Here is a 24402-nt window from a genome sequence, read left to right on the forward strand (position 1 = left end):
AGCGGGTCTGTCAGCATTGCCTCATTTCATTTCACCCTGCACCTGCAGGTGCTGTATCGTGACTCAGACCAGGCAGATAAGCTGCCAAAGGTCACACTGCCGACAGTGACAGCAGCGTGGCGGTCCTGATAGACGCTCTCTCCCTGCAAGCCCAGCCAAGGACGATGTCCCTGCTTGGCAAAGGTAAATCCCTCTTGCCAACTACTGATGTGGTGTGAGGTCTGAGTGGGGAGACTCTGTGGGTCTCCTTTTCCAGGGTAACCTGCATTCAGCATGTGTCGGGGACTTCCGGGTGCGTGGGCACAGGGAAGACCAGGCCAAGGAACTGGCAGGGGCCCAACATGGGGGGAAGGAAGGGGCCATCGCTCCGAGGGAAGGTGGGGTGACCACGACGCAAGGATAGGTATAGGAGGGACAATACAATGTCTCCAACTCCCAATTCACGGAAGCCAAGTGCCTGGTAAGAACTTCCCTCATGATTTACGTGCAGTCGTACAGTTTGGGACCTTTAAAGACAGCGTATCTGTTTGGAAAAGTGACCCCCAGTGAGTTCCTTGAGGACACCAACGTGGCCAGCCCATCTCCTCGTGTCCAGGATTATCTCTGGCCCAGACAGACACAGACAAAGGCTGCGGAGGGAGGGCCTTAGCCCCCTTTTACCCAGTCTCTGCTGAGGGGCTGGAAACCGCCTGGGGCCAGCCTGGGAGCCAAGCCACATCTGCACCGACGAGGATTCGGAGTGGGCGGGTGGGACTCCAAAGGGCAACCCTCTGGCGTCCTCAGCCACATAGAAAAGGCCCAACCCCCCCCCCATGTGATTTCCCCACAGACCTTTCTTATACTTTCTTTTTCATTTTCATAGTCTAGGAAAGAAAATACTTTGCATTTGTTTCTTATTAACTTACAAATCATAAAAAACATGTTTTGCAAGAATTTTTAACATCCACCAAGTTCTTTTTTAACCTCTTGTAAGTCCGTTAAGCACTCTTTGCTCAAGGAAGAGGAAAATGCATTTTTGCCAAGAATCAACTCCTCGCTTTAAGTGGGGTTCAGCTTTAAGTCCCAGGCTCCGAAACTCCAGCAGGGCTTATGCCGACTGAGAAAGGAAGTTCTCCCCGGTTCAAGTCCACAAGATCCAAAGCAGCAAGATCTTCACACATACTCACCCAGCAAAATCCGGCTGAGGTGGGGGAGAGGCGAGGGCTGGATAGGCTTCTGCAAGCTTGGCCTCTCCCCTAACCAACGGACCCCAGAGAGAGCCGTCCGGGGAATCTAGACCGGAGATTTTCAGCTGGACGCCTCGCACCCTGGAGGGCCACAGGACCCCTGTGGGAGACGCAGCTTCGCGCAACACCGCGCACTCAGAGGATGCACAGCTGGGACCCCCGGGCTCCCCAGGCGCTGGGGCTAAGAGGGGGCCGACAGCATCCCGCCAAGCTCCACTGCGGGAAGGATGTGCGTGTGGGTCCATCAGGGAACTCGGCCCCATGCATGTGCGGGTGTAAATACCTGTCAACCCGCCACCCAAACGGTGCCAGCACCTCAGGGCAACCACAGGCGGTGATTTTGCTGATGCAGTGGGGCGGCCTCACACTGCAGCGCTTACCGAGCTGAAAGTATCCCTCCTTTGAGCGTGTTTGCATCCTTCCCCCGCAAATTCGAATGTTGAAGCCCTAACCCCAGATCCATGGTATTTGGAGATGGGGCCTTACTGAGGTAATTAGGGCAGGATGAGGTCATGAGGGTAGGGTCTTCATGATGGGTTTAGTGTCCTCATAAAAAAGAGACCCCAAAGAGCTCGCTCTTGCTCCATGGACACATACAGGAGGCAGGTGTCTACAAGACTCTTAGTAACAAAAATGAACTAGAAACTACTGCCCAGGGCAGCCCCGGTGGCTCAGCGGTTTAGCGCCGCCTTCAGCCCAGGGCCTGATCCTGGAGTCCCGGGATCAAGTCCCACATCGGGCTCCCTGCATGGAGCCTGCTTCTCCCTCTGCCTGTGTCTCTGCCTCTCTCTCTGTCTCTCATGAATAAATAAATAAAAATCTTAAAAAAAAAAAAAAAAAGAAAGAAACTACTACCTAATACAGGGGCAGCTGAGGACAGAACCTTGTCTCCTCTGCCTTTTAACAGCCCAGAGCCAAGAGCACACCCCCAAATCATGTCTGTGCACACACGCACGCACACACTAGTCCTTCCCAGGACACTCGGGTGGACCAAGCAGCTGACATTTTTAACTGATTTGATTCCACCAGCCGAAAGGATCGAAGTCCGTTCACAAAAATGCAGAGAATAATGCAACACGGGATCAACTAAGACAACATGGGAACAGATGAAGTAGAGCTCAAAGGTAGAGGACACTAACAGGAGCCAGGAATGAGGCAGCCCGGGGAAGCAGCCCCAGAGATGCAGAACTTCCTGACGGGTGGCCCCCCAGGTACAAAAGGACTCTAATCAGTAGTAGCACAGTTCCCTCAGCCACAACATCTGAACAAATGTAGTGTATTTGGTTTTTTTTTTTTTAAATAGTTCATGAAAAGGATGAGTAGGTAATCATGAGGAGAGGCCAGGGCCTCAAGGACGCTGGAGAGCCGCTCCTGCCACAGCCCCTTCGACCAGACCTGCCCCTCGCATGACAGCTGCATCTGCCTCCCCAGTACCCCCTGTCTGCTGCCCTGCCCCATCCACCCTGGTCCCAGAGAAGCAAGGAGATCTCTCACCCCAGGCAGCAGACCCCAAGGCTCCCCAGCTCAAAGCTGCAGAGCCTGCCTGCTGCAACCCAAGCTAACTCTAAGCCTCTGTGTGGCTTTTCTTGGCCGCCAGCTATGCCTTCCTTGGGCTCTGGGTGCTCTAGACACGGAGCTTCAGTCTTGCCCCCTATAAGGAATCTCCGTGCTCTGCCAGCTGCCCTAGGGATTCCAGGTGCCTCCCCCCATCTCAGTGAGGTGCCTCTGCCACATTGTAGGACCGGGCATTTCACACAGCCCTACCACTGCTGACCCAGGGGCTAGATGATGGCTGGATACGACAGGAGTACAATAAACCCCCCCGGGGTAAGTTGTCTCCCAGAAGCCAGCACACCCCCTAGCATGCAGTAAGCCCTTAATAAGTAGTACTGGAAGCACAAGAACACTTTGCACCCAAAGTACTGCATGCACCAAGGTTGGGGGTTGGGGGACGGGTGTGCTTAGTTCTCCAACCAAAGGGCACATGGATGTAGGGAGGATATCCCAAGTCAGCCTCCCACGGAGGTTGCATGTGAGCTGGGCCATATGGATGGGAGGACAGGGGAGGAGGCATTCCAGGCAGAGAGAACAGAAAGGGCAAAGACCAAAGAGGATTGCATGTTCAGGGACATCTCCCACTGTTGGGGGGGCAGGATTGGAGTGTGAAGTCACCATCTTATCCTCCTCTACAATGATAAGAGCCAGTGGTTTATTGGCAGCAAATGTTAAATATCCCGGAGTTGTGCAAGCCTGTTGTCAAACAGTTAGTAGCTTGAAATCAGTGGTAACCGAATTCAAACATGGCCAAAGGCTGCAAACTAGGGAAGAGCCAGCCACAGGTCATGCTGCCCTGTCCCCCAGGCCTTTGTTTTTCTAGGGAAGTTGAACACTTGAGACCAGGCATTATCAACCCATCTTCCCAATGAAAATATTAACTTTGGAAATGTAGACGTGCACGTTGTAGGTTAGAAATAAGACATGATCTCTGACTGATTGAATCCAGGGCCTTCCCTGCCAAGGAGCTCCGCTGGAAAAGCTTACCATCTTGTTGGTACTTTCATTCCCTAACCAGTAGCTTTAGGCAGCCAGTAACTTCTCCAGATGTTCACATCTGTGGCATGTTGGGCTTTCCAAAAAATGGTTTGCAGCACTGTTTCCAGTCCCACGTGCTCATCTTGCCTTGTGACCTTGACACTGCTCCCATCAGATGGTGGTAGGTCTGTACCTCCCTCCCGTAAACCCAGGAAGGTCTTTGAACCACCTCCAGCAACAGAGCACAGCAGACCTGACTCGACGTGATTTCCAAGGCTGTACCATGAAAACACCAGGCATTGTAAGTGCCGGCTCTCAGCTCCTTCACGCTGGGGACCCAGCCACAGGTCCAGGAGGAAGCACGCACACCCCATGGAGAGGCCTCATGAAGAAGAGGCAAGGCCACCCCTCAAGCCAGCTGAGCCCCCAGCCAAGAGTCAGCACCTACCTTGCCAGCCATATGGGAAAGCCCTCTGAAAGCAGCCCAGGTGGAGCCAGTCCAGTGAAAGTCACAATGAGCGGAGGTGACCCGGCCCAGCTGAGCCCTGCCCAAATGGCAGACTCCTGAGTGGGAGCTGTGATAAATCTATCGCAGCCAAATAAAATCTATTTATTCTCATGAATAAATAAATAAGATTTAATAAATAAAATAAATATTTTTTATAGAGACAGAGATAGAGAGAGAGAGAGAGAGAGGCAGAGACACAGGCAGAGAGAGAAGGAAGCTCCCTGTGGGGATCCCGATGCAGGATTTGACCCCTGGACTCCAGGATCACAACCTGGGCTGAAGGCAGGCACACTCAACCACTAAGCCACCCAGGTGCCCCACTGAAATGGTTTGTTAAGTGGCAAATATATAACTAGAAAATATTCCTCATCAGGAAATCGGGGAGAAGTACGATCCTCCTTGTGGAGTTGCTGTGATGGTCCCATCCAGTAAAGTGTGAGAGGTGCCAGTCTTGGCACCGGGATGCTGGCAGGTGCTCACAGCCAGGCATGGCGTCCTCCCCACCCCAACTCACTCTCTGCCCACCCACCCCTCGGGGTTCCAGTGTGCTACCACCCCTGTGCTCCTCCAGTCTTGACATGAAGGAAGATTTTGTCCTAGGACAGGATTCAGCTTGTTGGTAATGCACCCCGGTTTTCCAGACACAGAAAGATCTCAGGGATCTCTGTGTAGGTCAGCACACCAGCTGCTTTAGAATAGATTTCCCTGCCCAACGCTCAGAGCTCGAAGAGGACCCAGAAATCTGTATTTTCCAAGGATATCAAACCTCCCCTCCTACCCAGTGATTCTGACGTGCAACCTCTCACTCCACTTCCCAAAGCTGTGCCAAAATGCCACCCTACTAAGGCCATGTGCAAGGGGCCAAACCCGCAGAACCAAGGATTAGCACCTTGGACAGGAGCCATGGGCTGTGTCCTTGGGTTTCTTGCAGCCTCAGTTTGCCATCTGCATACTGTGGTAGCCCCCTGAGGGATATCCATTAAGGAGGTAATGTATAAACTTCCTGGCATAAAGAGGATGTCCTGCAGATACCAATGTTCCTATATCCATCTTGCAGATCCCTTTGGGCTTTTCAGAAACCTTGTCTTTATAATAATCCCTGTTACCTGCTTTGAAGTGCAGCAGCCTGTATCTGCCTCCTTCCCTAGGGCAATGGTTCTTGGTCTGGGCTACACATCAGAATTGCCTGGGGCTCATGGAAAATGCCAAAGTCCTGGCCCACCCCAAACCAAGTGCATGAGTCAAAGGGCTGAGGGGTGGATGGTAAGGGGGTGGGGCACGCAGGTAACCCCAACACACCCAGAGTGGCCGCCAAGTATGAACTTGTAAAGAGAAGTTACGTATTTTACTCACTCTCAGGGCCTGAATGTGGCTTTGCATTATACATAAACATATACATAAAAATATAGGTTTAGATTAGGTCGGATTAGAGCACAGCAGATTCGAGAGAGGCAGACCTGTGCTTTCCCATCTCTCTGTGGCAAACACCCCTTGGCTCCTTGGGGGTCTCAGGCACTGGTTAACCTGGGGCTTCCCGGGCTGTAGGAAGTGTAGTAAGTGCACTCACCCCTGGGCCTAAGCAGAACCTGCCTCTTCCATGGAATCAGCATGCCCGAGCAGCAAAGGACGTTCACACGTACAGCCGGCAGTGCTTTGCTCTGCAGACCTAGCAGAGGGGGGCAGGTGCACCCGCTCAGGCCCACACCTTATGGCTGGGATCTTGGGGCAGCCTCGCTATTGAAATTAGGAATACCACTGTTCCCACCACCCGCAATCGCCAAACCTTGGAGAAAGTCCACATGTTCACCAACTGAAGAATGAATAGAGACGACGTGAGATATATATGTATATTAGCCATAAAAAGGAATGAAATATATGTAATATTAGCCATAAAAAGGAATGAAATCTTGCCATTTGCAACAATGTAAATGGAGCAAGAGGTATTAGGCTAAATGAAATAAGTCAGTCAGAGAAAGACCATATGATTTCACTCATATGTGGAATTTAACAAACAAAACAGAGGGATGCCTGGGTGGCTCGGTGGTTGAGCATCTGCCTTTGGCCCAGGTCATGATCCCGGGGTCCTGGGATCGAGTCCCCCATCAAGCTCCCTGCAGGGAGCCTGCTTCTCCCTCTGCCTGTGTCTCTGCCTCTCTCTGTGCATCTCTCATGAATAAATAAAAATCTTCAAAAAATAAAAGTAAAAGACATAAAATAGATGAACATAGAAGAAGGGAAAAAATAAAACAGAGGGGAAGGCAAACCATAAGAGACTCTTAACTGTAAAGAACAAACTGAGGGTTGCTAGAAGGGGGTGGGTGGGGGGTGGGCTAACTGAGTGCTGAGGATTAAGGAAGGCACCGGCTATGATGAGCACTGGGTGCTAAATGTAAGTGATGAATCACTAAATTCTACTCCTGAAACCCATGTTACACTGTATATTCACCAACTAGAATTTAAATAAAAATTTGAAGAAAAAAATAGTAAGAATTTAAATTTCAAACAGGAATCCTGCTGCATGTTTGAAGTTGGAGTGCTCCCATCTCACTTTGCAGCCTTGGCTTTAAAGCAAACGATGGAAGCAAGTGATGGGAGAAACAATCCGTCACCAACACATTCCCAGTTCCCCACCGGGCACCCAGCCAAGCCCGGGTGTGCCTCCCAGCAGGCAGCGAGACCCCAGAGCACTGGTGGTGCCACGTGGGTGGCCCTACAAGGCTCCTACACCAATTCCCCTTACTCAGTCCTCCTGTGGCCACCCACAGAGCTGCATGGAGATGCCAGTGGAAGGCCCTCAGCACCCTCCTAAAGACGAAACAACCGCTGACCCAGATGCCATGTGGGACCCTCTGTGCCTGAGAAGTGCCCGTCCCTGGATTAGACCCCTGTGAATGGGGATGCACCCTTACCACAGTGAGTCACCAAGCCAGATGCCATCCAAGGGGCAGGGGAATTAAATCACACGGCCAATCCCTGCCGACCGGCAACCACCCCAAGATGCAAGATGCACTGAGGAGTGAAAAACCAAGACTCGCAGAGGAATAGAAGACTTCGGAAGGAAGTAGGAGGAACCAGTCATGGTGACCCCTGAGACAGGAGTGAAAGGCCAGGTGGTCAGTGGTGGGAGGCAGACTTACCTACGTCTTCACGGCTGGAACCACACTCTGGAGGTGACCAGCCACCGCTCAGCACTGTCGTAACAGATGAACTTCAAAGAAGCATAGGTACATGCGAGAGGAGGTGGACATATTCGCCAGAGCTCACCATGGAGCATCCTCACCGACAGCAGCAAGGTGCTTAAATCTCACCCCCACTTGTGAGTAGCTGTTCAGCCTTGGGCAAGTTCCTCAACGTCTCTGGGCTTTAGTTCCCTAAACTGTAAAATGGGAAGGATAATAGGTACCTGGTCAAATTGTTGTGAGAACTAAATCCCTAAATCCTACAACGTCGTGCAGGACATGAGTCAGGGTGGTGCTGGCACAAAGTGGGTGCATAAAGGATGCAGGGCTATTTAGGACCCTACTTACTGTTTGCAAACAGGAGCTGCCGTCTGCCTCTAAGAGGCCTTTGCCCCCACCCAGAGAGACCCTTGTGCTCAGAGCCATGGGGGACCCGCAGGCATAGCCATTAAACAGCTCGGCCACCGTGGGCACCACCCAGGTACCAGGCAGACAGAAGAGAAATGGGAGCCTGCCAAGGCTGACCCAAAGAAGTCACCAGGGGGAGGAGAGGGACACGGGCACTCCCATACCTGTCCCCTGCCAAGTGATTCTCCTGACAACCCTGCAAGCCTCTTTCGGATGTTACAGATAAGGACCTGAGCTGTTAGGGTAACAAAGCAGAGTAAGAAGCTCTGCTGGTGGGGGCTCCTCCCCTTCTCCTGGCTCACGTCTCACACTGCTCATTGGCTTTTTTTTTTCCCCCAACTTTATATTTTTTTGTATACTTTTTATTGGATTTTGATTTGCCAACGTATAGTATAACACCCAGGGCTCACCCCGTCAAGGGCCTCCTTCAGTGCCCGTCACCCAGTCACCCCACCCCTTTGTCCACCTCCCCTTCCACAACCCCCTATGCTCACTGGCTGTGATGGAGCTGGGATCCTGGCTCCCTGTGGTAGCACTGCCCATCCCTTCTCCAGCCTGGCCCCCAGACACTGGGGACAGGAAACAGGTCACCTACACGTGTGCTCTGTATGGGCACCTGGAGGAGACTTGTCAGCATCACATGTCAGGGGCCAAGGATCTGCACTGGCCCTGGGCCCACAGGTGGGTGCATGGACCCTCATGACTATTTGGGACAAACACACACCCTCTGAGGAAAGGGGGTTTCCCATCACAGCCTCACTTCAATCCAGAAGCTACTAGAGGAGAAGGTGAGTCTCCAAGAGCAGGGCCTGAAACACTGCGGCAGGATCTTCAGTAAACTTCCTTGGCCTTCCCAAGGGGCTCCTACAGCCACGTATTGAGGTAAGTGTATGCTGCGGAAGTGGCAGTACCCAGGCCCTGGAGCATTGCTGGGGCTGTGTTTGGGACTGGGCCATCACACCCCCTTGTCAGAGCAAGCTGTGGCCTGATCTCGACGGGCCTGCTGGGGGCCTCCTCTGAGCACCAGGGCATACTCCACACCCCTGCCTTCCCTCTCCAAACCCTCCCTAGTCCTGTCCAGGCCATCCTGCATGGGGGTTCCCAGACTTCCCTCCACACTCCTTCCTCGCCTCCCCCAGCGTCTCACGTCTCTCACAAGCATCTCAAAGGCAGCACATCCACACTCACCCTCCTCCCACCTGGGCTGTGGGGCTGTGCACCACCAAGCTGCCGCCCACTCTGCTTACCAGCTCCTCGCTGGTCCGAGGGCCCAGCTCCCTGACCAGGTCCGCCACAGAGGTTCCCTGCTGCCACGCATGGCCTCGGCACACCCACCCATGGCAGCCCAACCAGTCATCTGAAAGCACAGGTCAAAGGAATAAAATAAAACACAGGTCCGACCCCGTCCTTCCCGGGGTCCCCAGCCTTGTGGAATGAGACCCAAAGGTGAGCTGTAGCTCGTCAACGTCCTTCCGACCCAGGCCCTGCCCGGCTCCCCAGCCCAGGGAGTTGTGAGCACCCAATGGAGACTCTGTGGTTGAGACGTGGGGAGCAACAGCGACCTTTGTGAGCGAGCTGGAAGCGGCCAAGAAGGACTCGAGCGAGGCCCTGGGGGACAACGCGAAACAACCCTGGGCTAATTTAAAGTCGTGGTTCAAGCAGAAGATCAGCCAAGAAGAGTTTGACCTTGAAGCCCATAGACTTCCCACGCAGGATAATGTCCGTTCTCACAACGACTCCCTCCTGGCTATTCCTACGCGTTGTCGGACGTTGGTGTCTACACCAGAGGGTGCTGGATCTTTGCACTGGACCGGGGCTTCTGCAGCTAAACCTGGAAAACCAAAGGGAAAGGAAACACTTTCTTCTGTTGGTCAGAAATTTGATCATAGATTCCAGCCTCAGAATCCCGTCTCGGGAGCCCCGCAGTCTGTGGCAAAGGATCCCCAAGATGATGATGACTTGAAACTTTGTTCCCACACAGTGATGCTTCCCACTCGGGGGCAGCTGGAAGGGAGAAGGCTAGAGACTGCTTGTGAGCAGGGCTTGGACGACGTCGCGAGGAGGCAGTCTCAGCTGTTGTCTACGCGGTGTGTCAAGAAGGAAAGCTTGGGGGTCCCTGGGTGGCGCAGCGGTTTGGCGCCTGCCTTGGGCCCAGGGCGCGATCCTGGAGACCCGGGATCGAATCCCACGTCGGGCTCCCGGTGCATGGAGCCTGCTTCTCCCTCTGCCTGTGTCTCTGCCTCTCTCTCTCTCTCTCTGTGACTATCATAAATTTTAAAAAAAGAAGGAAATTTTAAAAAAAAGAAGGAAATTTAAAAAAAAGACGGTCACTTTCAGTGTTGCCTTTGGTAGCAATGTAACCCCACAGCCATCCCTGCAGAGCCGAGCCGTGGCCTACAACGACTCACTAGAAAGCTCTCCAGCCGTCTGGGCTCCTTGCGCTGGGCAGACCCAGCTGCCCACCCGGCCCGATGACGCGCAGCAGCAGGCTGCACTCCTGGCCGCTCGGGACACCCTCCCTGCGTCTTTGCCTCCGGCCACCATGTACGACCTTCCACGTGCACAGGGAAGTCATCCCCACACGTACTGCGTCCGCTCTCAACGCCGGAAGGATCATCGTGGAACTCGGGCATCCAAATCATGAACAACTGCGGCAAGACCAAGTCCACCGCCGGCGCCCGGCAGCCAGGGAAGGCCTTTTGCTCTGCTGAATCAGGGTGATTTGAGGGCCTGGGGCCCCCAGCAAGTTCACTGGTTAGAGAACTGAATGTTTTTTGGGTCCACACTTCGAAACTGAGGTGTAGAGTGTGAGTACAGACCTTCCTGTGGGGATGTGACACTGAGTACGTTCTGCGTTGCTACCGTGAAGCCATTAACATCAACCTGACTGATAATGACCCAAATCTGTGTGTGTGTGTGTGTGTGTGTTCCAGGTGTGGGAGTAAGCGCTGATAAAATCCTGTGCCTACAGTGGAGATGTCTTTAGGCATCTGAGGCCTAGTATCCTGTGGCCTGTTCGTGAGGTAGACGACATCCCAGAACAAAGAAGCTTTTATGACTTAGTTCCCAGGACCAGCAGGACATCTGTGTGTCCAGTGACAGCACATATTCTGTTATCTGGCAAGCCTAAAATCGCTGCCTTTTCCTAAAGAACTGTGCTCTTGGATTTGGGTTGAAATAATCCACAGTGTTAAAAATCATATACCGCCTTTAGTGAGCACATATAGGTATCTCCCCCCAAATTCATGACAACTCTATAGAAAATAGGACTTAGAAATGCTATACTGTTAGGCAAAATAGAGTCCTTTCTTTGCATTAAAAACCAAAATAAAAACCGTGGAATGCAACTAATTAACAAAGTTTTTTTCTCATAACTTACGTTTCTTTTACGCTTAATACGCCCAAAGACTTTGGCAAAATTCATCTCTTGATTATTCCTATAGAAGAGGTTTTAAGAAGCCCATGTAGACATACTGGATTTATACTTAGAAATTCCCCCACTTCCTGTGCAGTATCTGTTCTGTCCTTCCAAATGATAAAGTGCAAATAATTTACATTTAGCAGTGACACTAATAATAAAGTTTGGGGTTTTTTTGTTTTTTTTTCTTTTTTTTTTTTTTTATTTTTATTTATTTATGATAGTCACAGAGAGAGAGAGAGAGGCAGAGACACACAGGCAGAGGGAGAAGCAGGCTCCATGCACCGGGAGCCCGACGTGGGACTCGATCCCGGGTCTCCAGGATCGCACCCTGGGCCAAAGGCAGGCGCCAAACCGCTGCACCACCCAGGGATCCCTAAAGTTTGTTTTTTTAGAGGTGATGCTTTTTACTCAGAAGACAGTGTTGGTGACTAGATTAGAAGGTACAGATGGGTTGTGTAGGTCTAAGTAATCTGTATAGATATGTATACATGGTTCAATATTTGTGTATTTGATTTTGTACTTCAAATGTGACAAATAAACCTTTTGGGAGAAAAAAAAAAAAAAAAGAAATTCTGTGGTTTTTCCCTGATCAAGGAGAGCTGTCAGGAACCACAACCTTTGATGTTCTGTTTCTGAGTGAAGCCATTAGGGTGTGGGCACCGTGAGTCTCACCCCCTGTATTGTCAAAGACATAAAAAGGCGCTAGTCCAAGGAAAGACTTTCTAATGGTGTGATTTCTGGCAAAAAAAAAGGGGGGGGGGCAGTGCCATGAGACAGTCAAGTGCAATTTGGCAAGAATTGTTTCCATAGTTCTTTCAATAGGCACCAGTCGGTGTTTGTTAAAAACTAAAATAAAACAAGGACCCCTGGGTGGCTCAGTGGTTGAGAGTCTGCCTTTGGCTCAGGGCATGACCCCGCAGGGAGCCTGCTTCTCCCTCTGCCTGTGTCTCTGCCTCTCTCTGTATGTCTCTCATGAATGGATAAATAAATAATCTTTAAAAAAATTAAAATTAAAGACTTCGCCTTCCTTTCCCCAGACACCCTGGGGATATCTCTAGCATCGTGTTATTTAAAAGTTCCTTACTTGCTGCCCATTGTCCTTCCCACACTCCTCCCTATACTGTGAGCTTGCTGAGAAGTGTGTGACACATTCTCCTCTGAGTCCTTACCCTCCAGCCAGACTCTGAGCAAGTGCCCGGGGATTGGAGGAAGGGACGGGGCGGCTGATGGAGTCCTCCTCCGCCAAACTCCTCCCTGCTCCGCTCCAGTAAAGGACTCACACATCGTCTCCCACGCGTCAGCAGGCCATGCTGCAAGCCCTCCAGGGGCTGACTTGCCTGGGCCTGCCTGGCTTTGGCACCACTGCCACCCAGGTCCTGGCACCCAGAATGTGCCGGGTAAAGTCTGGCTGGTGAGGCTCCTACCCAGTGAATAAGGGATTACTCACTTCCCTGAGGCTTCATTTTGAAAATAAATTTAGTAACTTCTAAACAAATCGTACCAACCCTCCCAAGTTTTATTTGTTCAGTTAAATTAATTCTATTTTAATATTTCCATTAGCCATTTAATTTATTCTAAAACCTAGCACTGCAAAATAATAAGACCTCTCAAATATTGACAGACAGCAAAGTAAATGTCGCCCAGTGACAACCATCTGTTTTTCTTCCAAATTCCTCAAGATGGAAAGTGTGTCGCCGTGATTTATTTATGGGCCTTCCTGGGCCTGCGGTGCCTGTGCCCAGCCCTCCCTCGGCCCTGGACCAGGGCTACCAGATGCCACAATCTAGACCCGATCAACACGGTGAGAGGGAAAAGAAGAAAGAGTCTAGGGTGAAAATGAGAAAATCTGCATGGCGTGGAGAAACAGCGTCAGCTTGGGTGAACTGTGCAAGGTGGCCACCCCCGGCCTCCCACCCCATACCAGAGGCTCTCTAACGTCCTTGGCTAGCGTGCTGACCCCTGCCCCATCTCTTTCCCCACTCCTCCTGGCCCTGCCCCTGGGACGAGAGGGCTCTCTTCCTGTCCCACTAGCCTGGGTGGGACAGGGCCACCAGGCTGCACAACCCGCACAGGACTCTCACAGAGGCAGGGGCTGGATGCTGGCAGCTGTGCCCCCCTGCCCCCCTCGAGGGTCTGCTTCAGCATGGGAGTGACACTGGCACCCCAGCTCAGAGGCGGCTCCCCATGAGCCAGGTGCAGCATGGTCTACAGGAAAGTCTTCAGAAGTGACAAAGGGCAAAACCAGGTCCAAATCCTGTCCCCTTTCCTAGAATAGGCTTCCCCATGGGACTCAGGGTCTGTCTGCCTGTCCAAAGCAGGGCCCAGAGGGCCATGGCAGCACTCCCTCTCTCGCAGATGCCAGCTTCTCTGGGAAGGAAGGCTGTGGCCTGAGCCAGGGATACAGGTTAGTCTTCCCCCGGGGATGGCAGGGAGACAGACAGGGTGGCAGCCACCCACCTGCTAGTAGGTCTGAGTGGACCTGCTGTTTACTTAGCACATACCTCTCCTACCATCACACCAAGCCAAGGCAGCCTCAAGTATCCTCTGCACATGTCAGAGCCAAGCAACCCCAGACCACTTGGTCTTCCCCTCCCTAATTGCCTCTGGTCGTGCACTTCCTGCTCCCGCCCACGCTCGGCATAGCTGCACGGTTGCATCTTCAGTAGAAGATCTAACAGTTGGATAGGAGCCCTGAGCTCCTGCTGCAGCCTGGGAGGGAACAAAAGGCCAGGCCATTCGTTGGTCCAGCAAGCAGGCCCATCAACTCCACACCGTGCTCCAGGGATGCTGGATGCCTCAAGTCACCCAGAGGCCCGTGGAGAGAGACCAGACAATGAGGAGCTGTGCCTGCGTGTACCATGCTATGGTGGGGTCTGTGCCCACATAGCCGGTCCCAGAGGGGGTGGGCAGCCTGCTCAGGGAACAGGAGAGGGTGCCCAGAGACAGTGGCGTTGGAGAGGGGTCTGCAGGTTAGAGAGCGTTCAGGAAGAGGCGGGTGTGAGGGAAGGATCAGAGGAAGGAGGGGCACCTGGCTCGACTCACTGGACTGGAGCAGAAGGCACTAGAATGGGGTAAATGCATGCCTGTCAAGGCTTCGAAGAAAGCACAGACTTCAGCTCAAGAGCCATGGGAGCCACGATGTTAGCCTGGGGAAGGACGTGCCCCAGTTTGAAACTGAGACACCCATGGGGCTGCCTTGGAGGGCTGGAAGAAGCCAGCCTAGGAGGAAAGGCTGGAGACAGTGGGAAACACAAGTCTGAGGAAGAGCCTGAACGGTGTTCCCCACACAGAGGCCTGCCCTGTCCCTGGGTCTGTGTGGTCCCACGGACAGGGTCTCCTGGAGGCAGGTGGGCAGCACCAGCAGACTGGCAGAGACCATGCGGGGAGGGAGTGACCCTCGCCCTGGGGGGGGCCCTGCACACCCGGGGAGCCCTCAGTGGATGAAGTTGAAGGGAATGGGCTCATCCTCTGATACCAAGGCAAGGAATGTTTACTGAGCAATAGCTGCATGCAGGGAGGCTGCTGAACATGCAAGGAGACAGGGTGAGCAGAAAAACCCTGTCCTGCCCCATCCACCCCAGGCCTCTCCTGGCACGGGGACACAAGATGCAAATGGAAAAATGATATAGCTCCTGTGACAATCAGGGGGTGCAGCCAAAGAAGCCCATGAAACCAAAAGGACATGGTGGGGTGAGCGATCCAGGAGGAGTGAGAAGGGCAGAGTGCTCGTGGTCCCCGGTCCTGGCGTCATTCCCGGATCCGGCAGGAGGCCCCATGCACAAGGGGCTCTTCCTTCCCAGGCCTTCCCAGCCTTGCCCCCAGAGGACAAAGAAGAATATATTCAAACAGCAAACCCAGACCATATGGGTTGTCCTGCCTGTGGCCATCATTTCTCTCACATAAGCTCATGGCACAGTTAGGTATGGACGGATACCACACAGGCAAGGAAGGACGTGCACAGAGGTGAAGTGCTCGGAGTAAGAACACATGGTCTACAGCAGAATGGTGGGTGGTCAAGCCAGGACCTGCCCCTCACCCTGGCCCAGGGGCAGCTGGGAAGACCCCCACCAGGCCCAGAGACAGCTGGGAAGACCCTGGCCAGGCCCAGGAACATCTGGGAAGACCCCAACCAGGCCCAGGGACAGCTGGGAAGACCCCCACCAGGCCCAGAGACAGCTGAGAAGATCCCAACCAGGCATAGGGACAGCTGGGAAGATCCTAACCAGGCCTCGGCACAGCTGAGAAGACCCCAACCAGGCCCAGGGACAGCTGGGAAGACCCCGGCCAGGCCCAGGAACATCTGGGAAGACCCCAACCAGGCCGAGGGACAGCTGGGAAGACCCCAACCAGGCCCAGGAACATCTGGGAAGACCCCGGCCAGGCCCAGGAACATCTGGGAAGACCCCAACCAGGCCGAGGGACAGCTGGGAAGACCCTAACCAGGCCCAGGAACATCTGGGAAGACCCTAACCAGGCCCAGAGACAGCTGGGAAGACCCCAACCAGGCCCAGGGAAGCTGAGCAGCACACACTTCCCCAGACCGGCTCTACCCCCATCCCCCCACACGCTGCATCCCAAAGAACTGCCACAGACATGCCTTGGTGACACTTCTCCCATTTCTTATCCACATGTTTGGGTTTTCAATTATCTCAACAGGTTCTGCCGACATCATCCCAGGAATTAACGAAGCTGCCAGTCTCACAGCTCAAAAGGAGGGAAAAAAAAGCTGTGTGTTCACAGCCAAAGGAGGAGTTTATAAATTTTCACAAAATCACTAGATGTGTGTGATTTATAGCTAGGCAAGTGGCGTCAAGCCCCTGAGGAGCAAGGAGATGGCTGCAAGGGGACAGAATCCAGGGAGAAGGCACAGCCAAGGGGCTCTAGAGGATGGCGTTACTCAGCCAGGGGACGCCCCGAAGGACACGGCCTGTGAGCAGTGTCTGCAAAGGTGGGCAAAGGTGGCGCATCCCACAGGCCCTGCCCCAGGATGTCCTGGACCATCACACAGAGAGAACACCGGGCCACCTGTCACCAGGCACCAGCTGAGTGGGTTCCGGCCACCCAGCACTCCAGGAGCCCCTGCAGATTCTACGTAGCCCTCCCTGCAGCAGTAGGTATCTGAGGTGCCCCGAGACAGGGACAGGACTCAGGCCAGGGTGATGACCCTGGTGCAGGGCAGCATGGACTCTTGGAGGACAGATCTCACGTCGTTCCCAACCCCCACACCTGATGCACCTCGATGCTCACTCAGAGTGTCTGCAAGTCAAGGGCCTGTTCTCTGTGCACGACAGCCCCTGACAGAGAACCAACAATCAGTCCTAGTGCAGCAGGGGGAGAAATAAAGAAAAGCTTTGCGAGTCTCAGGACACAGTCCTCCAAGACACCCTGAACCTTTTGTCTGCCCATTTTTCAGCTGGACACGCTGAGGTCTGGGCATCCACGAACTTCCCAAGGTTTAGCAGGTGATAAATGGTAAAGATGGTAAAGATGGCTCAAAGCCATGTCTGATGGGCCAACACCCACGTTTTCCACCAGCTGCTTCTCCTATGCTGGTGGCAATCAGGCAACAGAGCGTGGCTGGGTATAGATCTCCCTGTTAGTGTCATGGTCATGCCTCAGATATTCCCTTGCATGCACCAAATATTTTACTTTAAGAGATAATTTTTTTAGAGTTCCCAGAGCCAACAGAAAGCAAAGCACTCCTCTCCCCAGACAAGGATGGGCAGCCACATGCAGCCACAGGCCGAGGAGGAATCTCAACAAGGCAGAGTGGGGAACTTTCTGGATCTCCTGCCCCACCAGACTGAGAGCTTGTCTGTGGCCCCCAGCATGCCAGGTTCTGAGGGGGTGGGGAGTGTCCTGCCGCTGTCCCCAGGGTGGCCACAACCACTGTGGAGAAGGCCAGGGGAAGTGGCTGCCACTGTGCCTGGGCCTCTGCCACCAGCAGATAAGGTCCCCAGCCCCGAGGAGCTGTGATCTGCAACAGGCTACTACTTCCTGAAACACAAGCCCTGGACCATCTCACTGCAGGACGAAAGGTGTCTAGGGGAGGGGAGAAAAACATGCCCTGAAGAGCAGCCCAGCCACCCACCAGCGAGGACAGCTGCTCTCAGGACGGTCAGGTCAGGGAAGGGGTGAAGAGGAGGGGGAGAAGCGGACAGTGAGCTTGATGGAGGACAGCCACTTGGTGACAGGACCCTGTGGCCCCATCGTGGAAGAGGCGTGAGCAGGTGAGACCTGGCTGCTTGAAGGAGCTGAGCGGGGACAGAGGTGCGTGTCCTCATGCAGGGTCAGCCTGGAGGCAGGGTCACTGAGGGCCATCTGGGAGGCCACTCACCGGGGGCAGCTGCTGCCCCACGCACAGGACAGCACGATCCTGGATGTGATGCAGAGAAGGAATAATAGATTGTGAGGAGGCCAGAAGGGCTTTAGGTAACTGGACTTGTGTCCAGGCCTGACCATGGGACCTCAAGGCTGCTCAGCCTCGCCAGTTTTCCTCATCCTTCTGGCAGGACTGAGAATTGCTTCCCCTCAGAGGGGCTCCTAAGAGAATTAGAGATCCTGCATCTGCCCACGGGGCACAGATAGCATCAGCTCCTGGTCCCGGAGAGCCTCGGATGGGCTCCCACGCAGAGGTAGCGCGGTTGCCCTTCCCATCTTACAGGCAGGACAGGGCTCAGGGAGGCTACGGCAAGCGACAGTCTCCCACCCCTGCTGTCTTCAGAAGGCAGCCTTCAGGCTCCGATGACACGACCCCTTTCTCGTACCCCAGCCACTTGTTTATCGATTCACCTGTCCTCGGTGGAGACGAGCAGAGCTATTCCCGACGTTCACATTTTCATTCTTTGAAAGTCCAGGAAATTCTTCCAAAACCGCACAGCACAGACAGGAGGCCGGGGGACCAGGGGGCCAAGGCGAGGTGTGACTCCTCTGAGAAGGTGGTGCTCATCCCCCCCAGTGTTTGCAGGGAGTCCCCTCGTGCCCCTTGACCCTCTCTCCCGGTGACCAGGTGGCTACAAGAAGATAAATGTTTCACTCTGCAGAAATGCCTCCCTCCAAGCCGATCCAGGGCAGGTTCTGGCCTCTGCCATCTCTGACCCCCCACGTTGCCTTGGGGGTGACCCCAAATCCTCCACACTCCTCCTTCTCCAGGTCAGGGATGGCATCTATTTTGCAAGGGAAAGTTTCGGAGGCTCCCCCGGGCTGTTGAGGCACTTAGGTCACAGGTATCCCAGGGCAGGGATGGCAGGCAGAGGCCCCATCAGTCTTCTCGCAGGACACTCCAGGCCCTGACTGAGGATTTACAGGGGGGGGGGGGACACGAGACCCTGGGAGGGACACAGACAATGCCGCCGCCCTCCCCGCAGTCAGCTCAGCTGGGGCATCCCTGCCGGGTGGTCCCGGAAGCAGGATGCTCCGCCGCACGCCCCTCGGCTGCCCCCTCGGCTGCCGCTGCGGGCCTACCCAGCACCCAGCACTGGCGGCCCCTGGCCCCCTCCCCGTGTGTCCAGTCTCCGCGAAGTCTCGACTTTTTAGCTGAAGAAATAAGAGAAAGCAACAAGCTTTGCTTTGCTTTGCTGTTTCATTTCGCTTCGTTTCGCTTCGTTTCGTTTTGTTTTGTTTTCAGGCAAGTGCTCTCAAGTGCTGAGAGTCGCTCAGGCATCCCCCACCAGCCTGGGGGTGTGGACGTGCCGGGAGCCGGGCACGCCTGATTCCCCAGGGAGCCCACACCAGAAGCCCTTCCCGTTGCAGGAACCAGGATGCTGCACAAGAGCGGGCGCAAACCTCCCCTGGGAAAACCACGGCAGTGTCCAGTCGCGGCCCAGGAGCTCAGGCCTGGCAGGTTGCCAACATGCAGTCCCCTCCCGCTGCCACCCCCACCCGCAGCGGCCGTTGTGCACCGGCTTCCTCCTCCCCTGCCACCCCGAGCTCCGGACAGCCCGGCCCGGCTCTGGACCAGGTGCACATGCCAGCGCCCTCCCCAGTTCCTCAGAGGCGGGCGCCCCCCACCTCCGCCTGGGCTCTTACCCCCTCACCAACCCGGCACGTGGTCCGAGCTGAGCTGCCCGCGCCCCAGTGTCCCAGCCTGCACGTGGGAGCAACAGCAACGTGCACCTGTGCGGCAGGAGAGTGAGCAAAGGGCCCCAGCAGGATGCAGCTCACGGTGAGCGCCCCATGGAGCCACGGTGGGGTCCCGGGGTCCCCGCCGTGCGTGGGAACAGTCTGCCCTTAAGGGAACAGACGCCAGACGCGGCCCCATCTGAGTGTCTGCGCTTGAGGCAGCCGCTACCGGGAACACCTGTCCCCTCGCCTCTGCCCCGGGCGCTCCCTACAACTCCCTACAACCCGGGCAGCAACACAGGCCTTACCCCCTTACCCCCGTGTGCAGGACGAGAAGCCTGAGCAGCGCCCCCCCCCCCCTTCACCCACCAGAGCTTCCAGGCCAAGGGCTGGGCCCGCAGGGCACGGAGCTAAGAAGCCCCTGCGCTGCCCTGAGCAAACTCCTGCCCGATTTAACACAAGACAAACGGGCCGTCCCCAGGTCCCAGCCGCCTGCACTCGCGGACCAGAGCTGCCTGGAACGGCCGTTGGCACGGAGGCCGGAGGCTGAGCCCGCCGATGAGACCAGAATGAAGTGCTGGGGGGGGGGGGGGGGGAGCAACGCCTGCCACAGGCACCGACGGGCTAAGCTGTGGCCACGCACAATCTGGAACCAGGCCTCTGGGCCCCGATGTGGCCATCGCAGGCAGGGAACCATCGAAGCCCAGAAGTGACTCGTAAAGCTCCCATTGTCCCATGTGCATGAAACTGTCGCCTTTGGCTCCTGACTCCAATGTGCCCCCCAAACTCCTGACCCCTACAGTGACTGTACCTAAGCACAGGGCCATGAAGTTAAGGTTAAGTGAAGTCGTAAAGGTAGGAACGTGGTCTGATAGGATGAGGGCCCTCGGGAGAAGAGACACCCGAGAATCCTCTCTATCTCCCTCCCTCATCCCTCCCTCCTCGCCGCCCCCCCTCTCCCCCTCCCTCCACCCTCCTCTCCCCCTCACCCCCCTCTCTCCCTTTCTCATTCTCACCCCTACCAGGAGCAGAGCAGCAAGAGGCAGCCATCCGTCAGCCGTCAGCCGGCGGCTCCTCGCCGGAAGCCCACCCTGCCAGCACCCTGACCCCAAACTTCCAGCCTTGAAAACTGTGAGAAAAAAAGAATTCTGCTGCTTAAGACACCCAGTCTCGGAATTCGAGTTCTGGCAGCCCAAGGAGACAAACACGTTGTTCTTACGCTGGTTCTGCACAGTCAGAAATCCGGAAGGGCCTCCCTGTGTCCACGGCTCATTGCCCTACTGAAGACCCTGACGGCCCCCAACGAGGGAGTTGCAACCTCTTCAGGGGGCCGAGGAAGTCCCTCCCTGCCCTGTTCTTCCTGCTCACAACCTTCCTGGGCAGGACACTCGCCTTCAACAGCCACTGAGAATCCAGGAGGAGGGGAGAAGCTTCTGAATGGCCCCATCCTGCCTCTGTGCCCTCACAGCCTCCTGGTGGGCCATCTCCCACTGGCTACATGCAGCCTTTGGGAACAGCCCAGAACCCCAAAGGCCCCCATCTCTTCGGAGCCCCCAGCCTCCCAGATGGGTGGACAGATCAGTGGCACCAAGCGGGGGCCTCAGTCCTGGCGATGTGTCAAGTGCATCGGCCACTGGACGTAGAGTGTTGACCGTGACCCGCACTCACTCCCTCACCCGACAGCAGGCACTGAGAGCCGAAGGCTGGGGGGTGACCGACCCTGTGTGCCCGTGGCTCTCACCCTGCACCTCTCAGAGGCTTCCTCCCTGACTGCAGAATGAGGCTGCAGGCGGTAGGTCCAGCTCCCAAGGCGGTGGAGGAGCAGAGTGTGCACACAGCAGGGCCAGTACTGGCGGGCACCCCTGTGCCAGGCGCTTTCATACACAGTCTCATTAGATGTTTGTGTGACCCCTGCAAAGCTCTATCAGTAACACGGGAAATGAGGAAAATGGGACTCCGAGACGCAAGGCCATGTGGGCAATCTGAGAATGGAGAACAAACCGGCACGTCCAGAGCCTGGTGGGCAGTGCCCTGGGATGCTGCAGGGAGCAGGAAGGGACATCAGCTGTGGGCTCTGCCTTCCCTGCACCTCGATCACGCTCCATGAAACTCAGGGCCCAGGGAAGGAAACAGCCAGAGGCCCAAGAGGCACCAAGAGGGTGCAGTGGGAACTGGGGAACTGGAGCCACCTCGACAGGCGAGGCGGAGTACCTCACAGGGAGGCTGGGCGCCTGGCTAAGGAGGGGGCTACTGGGCTGGAGACCAGGCGAGTGCACAGGGAGACAAGCCAGAGGAGCCCGGGGGCCAGGCTCTTCTCAAACTGTCCCCAACAAGGTGTCCTACAGCTGGTGGGGTGGGCCGCGGCTGGAAGCTTCAGGGCTGCACTGTCCCCTCACCGGGGGTTCTCAGGGCAGGGCCCACTGCAGGAATTCCCGTCACCGAGCTTCCCAAACAGTAAGGCCACAGTTCCTGGGATGGCTGGCACCTGGAAAGGCAGGGCGGCCCCCGGGAGAACAGGGGCCAGACCCCCGCCACCGCGGGACACCAGCTATGTCCCTCCCCACATACCCTGGGGCTTCAGCTGCCCGGCCTTATGCCTTCTGCCCACCCCAACCGCGGCCGTCTCTGTGTAGCCAGCCTACCACCCCACAGACAGCATCATTTTGAAACAAAAGCACAGCATGTAAACGTGGCCCGTGAACTCTAAGGGCTTCACCCAGTCCCATCTTCGAGGACACTTCCCTATTTCAAAGTATTTGTTCATCCACTGTCTGCGTTTTCAGCAGCTCTGTGACGTGGTCTGGGGAAAGTGTCATTCTTTCCATTTTGTAGGTGAGAAAATCGAGGGTTGTTAATGCTGGATGCTCTCGCAGCTGAAAAATCTGGCTTGACACACAAAAAAAGCTTATTTTTATTGATGCAAAAACCAGTGCAGATGCTCTGGCCTGTGGCTCTGCAGGCCGGTTCCTGCCATTTAGTAGGGGCGCGGTCTTCAAGGGTCTTTAGGGCCTTCGCCTGAACCCCTCCATTGTGCTGGTCAGTGACTGTGGGGAAGCCTATAGGATAGGATTCTACCAAATCTGAAGGTTGGCTCACCCCTTTTTCATTGGCCCAACGCAGTCACATGACCCATCTTTCCTACAAAAGAGGCTCAGAAATGAAGTCCAACTGGGCCCAGAAAGAGGAACTGGGGGCATTGGGCCAGTTCCTGCCAGCCCTGGGTTAGTTGCCTGGTTCTGGCTCCCCTCACCCTGCCACTGGGTTTCCCCACACATGTCCCCTCTGAGTCTGCTTCTGGGACAGGGGCTGAATCAAGACTTCAAACAGAAACACCCACATGTGGCTTTGGCTACAAGATGTTTGATCAATTAAATACCAGAGAAGTGCAAAGAGACGAGAAGACATTTCCATTCACCTGAGAGGAAATTGCAAGGAAGGAAGATTAAAACCACATTTGAATTATAGAAAAAAATAATTGGCAGAGTTCCTGGAATCCAAGCACATTCCTGTAATGAGTTGCTACGGGTGGAATTCTCTCCCCAATTGCAAAGTAAGGCCCGTCTGATTCCAGGAGGCTCGACTTAATTACCATCTAGTTGGATCTTAAAGTTGCAGCTACTCAAGTACAGCAACAGTCGCCTAATTACGAGGTCTCAGGAGGGGATCTATAATCAGTTTTTAAAAGAATATCTCCTACACACAGCACCTTTCCACAAGGGGCCCCTGCAATCCTTCCAGATGTTAATTAATGTCCCTTCAGGAGGTCCCAGGCATGTGGACTCCAGCAATCGGCAAAATTTGGAGCCTCTGTCAGCAGAGTAGGTACGACTCGATAGGTATGACTCAGATACAGAACCTTGAGGCCTGGTCCGCATGGTCAAGGTCCAAGCTACAAATGGGAAAAAAGCAAAGTAAAGGTGTCAAGGGCAGAGGGGAGTGCACACTGCAGGCAGGGTGGGGTGGGAGTCAGGAAACCTGGAGGCCCGTCTCGGTTCTGGCTGGCTCCGGGTTCCAGAACGCTCTGTGCTCATGCAAAGAAGTGCTTCCAGATGAGTCAGTGGTGGCTCCTAAGACCAGGGGTCTGAGCAATGGAGCTGGGACACCAGGATGCGTGGCAGAGGGGGCAGTAGGTGGAGGCACTGCCAGGCCAGGAGGATAGCGTAGGATCCCCTCCATCTCAGAAGGAAGGAGACACCTGAACAGGTCATAGGGACAAATTGGGAAAGGGCATTCCACGGAGTGGGAGCACTATCTGCAAAGAGCATCTGGACCAGCTTGGCCAGTGCAGGCACCGCATGGGTGTCAGGGTGACAAAGCTGGTGGGTGGAAGCCAAGGTGGGGCTGGCCCCGGAGCAGCAAGGCCTCTGAGCCCAGCCTGAGCCCAGACTCCGGGCTTCCCCTCACAGGAGAAAGATTCTCAAGCTGGTCTCCCCTCATAGCTTCCCCATGTGGAGAGCATCTTCCATGCCCTGGAGAGGAGCTGTGGCTCCTCTGGCACCTACTGCATCGTTACTTACCCATGACAGCCTCTGACTCATAGCCCAGACCCGGCGGCCTCACAGTTCTCCTAAATCATCACCTACACTGTCGGCCAGCAAGAGCACCTTCGGTTCTCTCCAGCTTCTCCCCTGCTAAGGACGGGCAACCCCGAGGGAAAGCCTCAGCCGCCTGCCCTGGCCGAGCAGCTTCACCTTCTCCAAGCCTGAACCACCCTCCCCCTCAAGTTCCGAACAGCCTGACCACTGCGAGTACCACATGTACCTGTGCCTTCTTGCAGACCCACCCGGAACCTCTCCTCTGTGACCTCACCCCAGGTAGGACCTAAGCACCCTCCCTCCTGTCCTGTGAGGGATACTCATCCTTCTGCCTCACTACCAGCACTGAAGGAATGTGAGTGTATCCCCAGCCCTGTATGGCCAGGGATGGTGCCCAGCAGATGTCGGGGGGATCATGTGAATGAACCAGGCAGTTGCTGGAGAGCAGGGAGCTTGCTAAAAAATGCCTCCTTCCTGATATCAAAAACTTTTCACCAAAATACTTTTCTTCTTCCTTCCTACACTCTTCATT

At 55.0% G+C, this 24402-nt stretch overlaps 1 long non-coding RNA gene and 1 pseudogene across 1 annotated transcript; both read left to right on the top strand.

The window, feature by feature from the left end:
• The first annotated feature begins 9286 nt into the window (after positions 1-9286).
• On the top strand, positions 9287-10564 carry LOC121482103 (annotated as a pseudogene).
• Positions 10565-17337: 6773 nt separating this feature from the next.
• On the top strand, positions 17338-23222 carry LOC121481823. Its single transcript, XR_005985430.1, has 3 exons — positions 17338-17504; positions 19027-19438; positions 20361-23222. It is a non-coding gene; the product is annotated as an uncharacterized LOC121481823 (long non-coding RNA).
• Positions 23223-24402: the final 1180 nt, after the last annotated feature.

The sequence above is a fragment of the Vulpes lagopus genome, chromosome 24, assembly GCF_018345385.1.
Source record: "Vulpes lagopus strain Blue_001 chromosome 24, ASM1834538v1, whole genome shotgun sequence".
NCBI classification, from domain to species: Eukaryota; Metazoa; Chordata; class Mammalia; order Carnivora; family Canidae; genus Vulpes; species Vulpes lagopus.